Here is a 6,357-nt window from a genome sequence, read left to right as displayed (position 1 = left end):
CCGTCTGCTTTCTTTTGACCAAAGACAAAGTGCCAGTTATGGAGGTGCCTACTTTGGGGTAGGATCCAAATGGCTTCTGACTGGCAATATGGAACTCCCCAACTTAAAACAAAAAAGAAAAAAAGAGCACTGTCAGCTGAGGCTCCCCAGATTGAATGACAGTGCAATGGGAACTCAGGTAAGAGCCTTCCTCTGAAACAGAGGCCAAAACTTTTTTTTTTCCTTTGATGGGCGCAGGATTACAATGCACCAAACCATGGGCACGAAGACAGAAATTCAGTCTGGCGATCCACAGCTGATCTAATTCCCCTCTGCAGTCTTGTATGTTGGGCTGGCTCTCTGTCCTCTCCTGAGGCATATTTTGCTATCTATTCATTGTAGTCTGGTTAATATTGAGCTCTTTTCAGTCCTCTCAAGACTCGCATTTCATTCTCAGTCACTGCTGATAGTTTAACACACTTCTTGTCATTCAGACTCACCATGGCTACGTCTACACGTGAAGCCTACATCGAAGTAGCCTATTTCGATGTGGCGACATCGAAATAGGCTATTTCGATGAATAATGTCTACACGTCCTCCCGGGCTGGCAATGTCGATGTTGAACATCGACGTTGCGCAGCACCACATCGAAATAGGCGCAGCGAGGGAACGTCTACACGCCACAGTAGCACACATCGAAATAAGGGTGCCAGGCACAGCTGCAGACAGGGTCACACGGCGGACTCAACAGCCAGCTGCTCCCTTAAAGAGCCCCTCCCAGACACACTTGCACTAAACACCACAAGATCCACAGAGCCTACAACGAGTTGCAGACCCTGTGCATGCAGCATGAATCCCCCGCTGCAGCAGCAGCAGCCAGAAGCCCTGGGCCAAGGGCTGCTGCACACGGTGACCACAGAGCCCCGCACGGGCTGGAGAGACAGCGTCTCTCAACCAACACCCCCCCCCCCCCGGCTGATGGCTGCCATGGAGGACCCCCACAATTTCGACGTTGCGGGACGCGGATCGTCTACACGGTCCCTACTTCGACGTTGAACGTCGAAGTAGGGCGCTAGTCCGATCCCCTCATGAGGTTAGCGACTTCGACGTCTCGCCGCCTAACGTCGAAGTTAACTTCGAAATAGCGCCCGACGCGTGTAGCCACGACGGGCGCTATTTCGAAGTTAGTGCCGCTACTTCGAAGTATCATGCACGTGTAGACACAGCTCATGAGAGTCATCTTTGACTCTTCAGCCTTTCACAGATTAACCCTCCCCTGCTTGTCTGTTCTTGTATCCATCCCTATCCCCTCTGCTCAGTCAACACTGCCAGTCTCTATCATCCACTAGTACGGCACTACCAAATTCACAGTCTGTTTTTGGCACATTCATGGCCAAAAGATTAAAAAAAATCATGATTTCATTTATTTAAATCTGAAATTTCCTGGTGTTATAAGTGTAGGGGTCCTGATGGAGAAGGGAGTTTTGTGTGTAGCGGGTGCCATGAGGTTATTTTAGAGTGAGTTGCAGTATTGCTACCCTTACTTCTGCACTGCTGTCTGCAGAGCTGAGCCCTCTGTCAGTAGCTGCCACTCTTCAACCACCCAGGTCTGAATGCATCAGGGCAGACATAAGGGTGTCATACAAACACCTTTCCATCTTCTTCCTTGTTGCCTGATGCGTGGGCATTCCCACCAAATTAATCTACAACGTCACCATCTGTGTTCCTCCAAATGTCTCCTTAAGACCAACTCTTTCTATGCTGTCTGTGGTAAGTTGCCAGCTAATCACATCTAAGCAGAGGTCTCTCGTAGACAACTGTTATGTTTGTCATATTTATTTTTATTAAACCATTAACCATCTCAAAAACACCCAGCTGTGCATACATCTGGCTGCTGAACCTCATTATCTTACTGTTACCTTCATTGTTACAATTACTGGTTGCATCTTACCTTAAATTCCATGGCAAAGGGTGAACTGCTCTAGTATGGCACCCTTGAGACCCAACAAGTGCCAAACCAGGGAATTTGCCAAACCAAGGCAGGTCAGTATTGTCTAGCCGCATTACCAACACTTCCACATCTTATTGGGCACTTAGAAGACATTTAGGGGTAAATTAGAGCTAAATAACAGCACAGTCAAGTCATAGTTTTGATACTCAGGTTTTCAGCTTATTTTTAAGTCCATAGGTTTGTCTTCAGCAGAATTTCAATTTCCAGTTAATCTGAATAGGGCCTTGGTTCTGATTTGGACTCAGGACTGACACTCAATTTTGCAGGATTCTTGTTTTGGTGTATCATTGTGCAAGCACGTATCAGTCCACAGCAGTGTTGAAGACTGAGATTTAAGACTTGAGTCTTCCTATGAATGCAAAATGCATATTTAAGCTGCACAGCATGTTACCATCCACATTCTGAACAGACCCAAAGCCTGAATAGTTCTATTTGTTGTATACTAATGGAAATACTGTTTACAGCAGAAAAATAGAGATGCAAAGCCTTTTTTATGCATAATGGGGCACTTTTTGTACATTCAATAATAAGACAATTTGTGACATTTTAACTGGAAGCATTGTTTGCTTATTCTCCTTACTGTGACAACCTCACAGTTTTTGGAGCTCCATGAAGTTTTGAGTTATACAAATGCACTTGGATTTAATACTTTCCGATTCTCCATTATGGGAAAATTCAACAAGGCAGGTACCATAAGAGGGTCCCAGAGCTCAAGCTCCAACCTGAGCCCAAAATCTTATACATCCATTTTTTCAGCCCCAGAGCCCAAGACCTGAAAGTTTGAATCAGTTGAGCCAGGTTACCCTTGGGTTTTTTTTCCTCCCTGCATCGATATACTCAGAGTGAGAGAGGGATGAAAAAATGGTGTGAATCTACTAATGTCTATCTCGTCCATGCTGGGTGTGAATTCTCTTCCTTCTAAACTGATGGGGATAAAGGGGTGTGGGTCCCAACCGGAGGTGTTGCCCGAGTATTGGTTTTGGTAAGTGTGCATGAGAAAAGAGATCTTGCAGAAACTGAGGCCAGTTGGAGAGAGAGAAAGCTGGTCCTTCAGGCTGCCTGAGTGCATGTGGCTGACCCTTGAAGAATCCCAGGAAGAGCTTTGGGTTGAGATGGAAGCTGAAAAGAAGGAACTTGGTGCTGTGATCCAAAGAAGCTGTTTCCTGGTATCTGATTCCTTCCCCAAAATTTTGAGGAGTAAAGTGACTTTGAAGTTGCCCAGGCACTTTGAAGTACTGGTGGGTTAGCTGCAGCTACACACAGGCCAGCACTTTGAAGTTTAACATTTCAGAGTTGCTGTGGAGGAGAATTAACTTAATGAAGTGCTGCATATGCAGCGCAGCACTTCATTAATAATCATCTCCTGACACCCTACTTACCATCCTCCCTTCTAAGTAAGGAGGTAGTGTAGGCAGCTTTAGTCTCCTGAGGCACGAAGCTGTGGAAGTCAGACATATTAGAAAAATAGTATTGAGCTATATCTGCCATTACATAGTATATTACATACATATTGTTTTCCAGTGTACAGAAGATAATTACTTGGCACACTTGAGAGATTTTTAGGCATAAAAACAGTATACATTTAACATGCATGTATACTTTGTTACCTAAATGAACTGTTTTATGTATCTCATTTTTCCAAAGGGGAAAGGCTATGAATAAAAAAAATAGCATTGTAGGGCTGATCCTGAAAATTCTGTGACTACTAAACCTGGAGCTTATCACTGTGAGTCTCACCACTACAGTCACTTTGCCAAGTGATAACTGTTTGCAGAGTCAGGTCATTAGAGCCTAGTTCTGCTCCTATTGACTTCTGAGGGAGCAGGACCGAACCACATATAATGGCAATGATCATTTCACCACTTACGGAAGTGCTGGTATTTGCCTGTCAAGACAGGACAGGCCAGGCCATGAAGAATATATTTTGCTGAGTGGATAAGAGAATTTTAGTGCAACGGAATGTAGTTACTTAAACCAGAAGTTAGCCTGGGCAAGAGGGGGGAGGGAATTAATCTTATAGGATCTTAAATAAGTACAAGTGGCCAAGGTGTCAGTTGTGCATTGTGTGAAAGATGATTACATAAAATGCTGAGAGGTTCCAAAACACTGAATAAGTTGTCAGTCTGGCTACATGTTTAAGTGGGCATAATCCACCTCCCCACCTGAATTTGGTACTCAGTAATTAAGCTATTAATTGTAGCTAATTAGCAATAATGAAGGTAACTATATGGCAGGGATATAACTATGTGGCAAACACTTCAAAATGAAGTTCCAAAGCATGTTGTATGGTTGAAAATTGGCAAATGTATCTAGCTGGAGTTAGGACCCATGCAAATATATTGGGTTCAAAATCTGAATTCAAAGTTTAACATTTCAAGGTTCATATTCCAAGATTGTGAAAGAAAAGGCAGAGGGTACTAAATGACATGTGTGAAACACAGATCCTGTGTATACACCATTTACAAGCAATCCATTGCTAGCAGCCTATCTTTGGGCTAAAGGTGAGGGAAACCAACTGCACCTTTCTAACACATATACATATCTAGTTCTCTTCAGCTACAGAAAAGGGTATTTTTCTAAAAAAAGTTAGGCTAAAATGTTCAAAATCAGTAGCCGGGTGATTCACTTTTGCCCTGTTTTCATTGGTGTGACTTGGTGTACTCACAGCACATCTGGCAGGGGGTGGGGGGAGGTGGGTTGGAAATCATTCAGGCCCAAGATTTGAGGCACCCAAGATCTTGGGATATTTCAAAAAGACCAAGATTTGTCAGCATTACTGAGTGGGTAGGCCATATATTTAGTTTCAAATAACAAAAAGGTTACAAACTCTAACTTCTGGTATAAAACCTACCAAAAACTAAAAAGTAAGGGTTTGCCTGTCCTTACAACTCTAGAAATATGTAGCTTGCCTCTATGTTAAAATGGTACCCATAGTTTAGCAATCATTTTTAAGACACAATCACTGTTCAAACTATTTTCTAAATTTACCAATAAAGGTAATGCTCAAGATAATGTCCTACTGTGACAGGGTGCTAAGCATATTATTGTGATAGGCAGGGCTGATTGATTGCATTATTATTAAGGTTGCTTAAAACATCCATTACAACACTAACTTTGCCAACCTTTAACCACGTAGTTTCCATGATAGGGTGCTGCCTAAGGCTGCCTCTTACTGGAAAATTTCAGTCAACGTGGTTCAGTTCTTTCAGCAATCGAGGGGGACAAAAAGAAAAAAGATACTGTTTTATCCAAGTAAAAATGTTTTGGAATTTCCCTTAGAAAGAGCCAGTGCTGCCGTACGTTGGAGCAGAGACTTGCAAGATCTGTCTGCATGATGAAATTAGGTCAAATTTATTGAGGTTGACTTTTAGCATCCGATTTTATAAAGCAAAGGCCCATCTTCTCACTCAGCACATGTACCCAATGAAGCATGCCCCAACTGCAACTATCAGCTAGCCATCCCACAGTTCATGCTGCCAATTTGAAAGTTAAGTTAGGCTCTCCGTGTCTGATGGCACAAAAACATTGTCCTGAGTGACTCTGGGTACCTGTTATCAGCCTCCTATGATGGACTTATCTCCTGCCTCTCTCTTTGCTTGAAAGCTATAGCAAACAATTGTTTCACACCCTTGTTTTCCTGGTTATCAGTGCAGATGCCATAGGATGGCAGGCACGGACCCTGCTCAGCCACACACAGCTGTGGCAAGTATTGCAAACATGGGGGTGAAGCCTCAGTGGAAGTCCTGCCACTGGTTGGGGCTGGAGCTTGAGAAGCGCCACCTCTAACTTGGTTTTGTGGGGCCCTAGACAATTGCCCTACTTCCTACCCACTACTGCCAGCCCTAATAACCCCACCCACTCTGAGAATCCTGCTTGAGGCCTCTACTTGAGCAAGGCCTCGCTAGCTGGGGAGGAGGAGGGAAAAGGGGGCATCAATATGTGGGTGGCCTTGCAAATTCTGAAAAACAAAATATTAAGGTGCCTTTAGGGTGGCACTGAAGAGTGATTTGAAGAATGCCAGTGGCAGGCACAGGCAACCAAAAAGTCACCTAAATACCTGTGTGGATCTGACCCCAAGTGTCTTGCATGGCGAGATGACACTTTTAAAAGTGACTTAGGTACATGGGAGCCTAATTCTTACTAAAAGTCAAAGTCACTCTTGAAAATGGCTATAATAGCCTCATCTAATTCACTTCCTCATTGCGTCACACATTGCAAGGCCTAAACACCTTTCACGTATCTTGGCCTAATTGTGCTGGCTCCTAATCAGTGTTTGATGTAGAATGGTTATTTAATAATATTAATATTTAGATGACACCACCTGAACTTTGAAGCACCCCCGCCAAATCTAACGTATACCGAAGTCA

This window comes from Carettochelys insculpta, chromosome 1 (assembly GCF_033958435.1).
Source record: "Carettochelys insculpta isolate YL-2023 chromosome 1, ASM3395843v1, whole genome shotgun sequence".
NCBI lineage: Eukaryota > Metazoa > Chordata > Testudines > Carettochelyidae > Carettochelys > Carettochelys insculpta.
The sequence above is the reverse complement of the archived record's forward strand: the minus strand, read 5'-3'. Positions refer to the sequence as shown.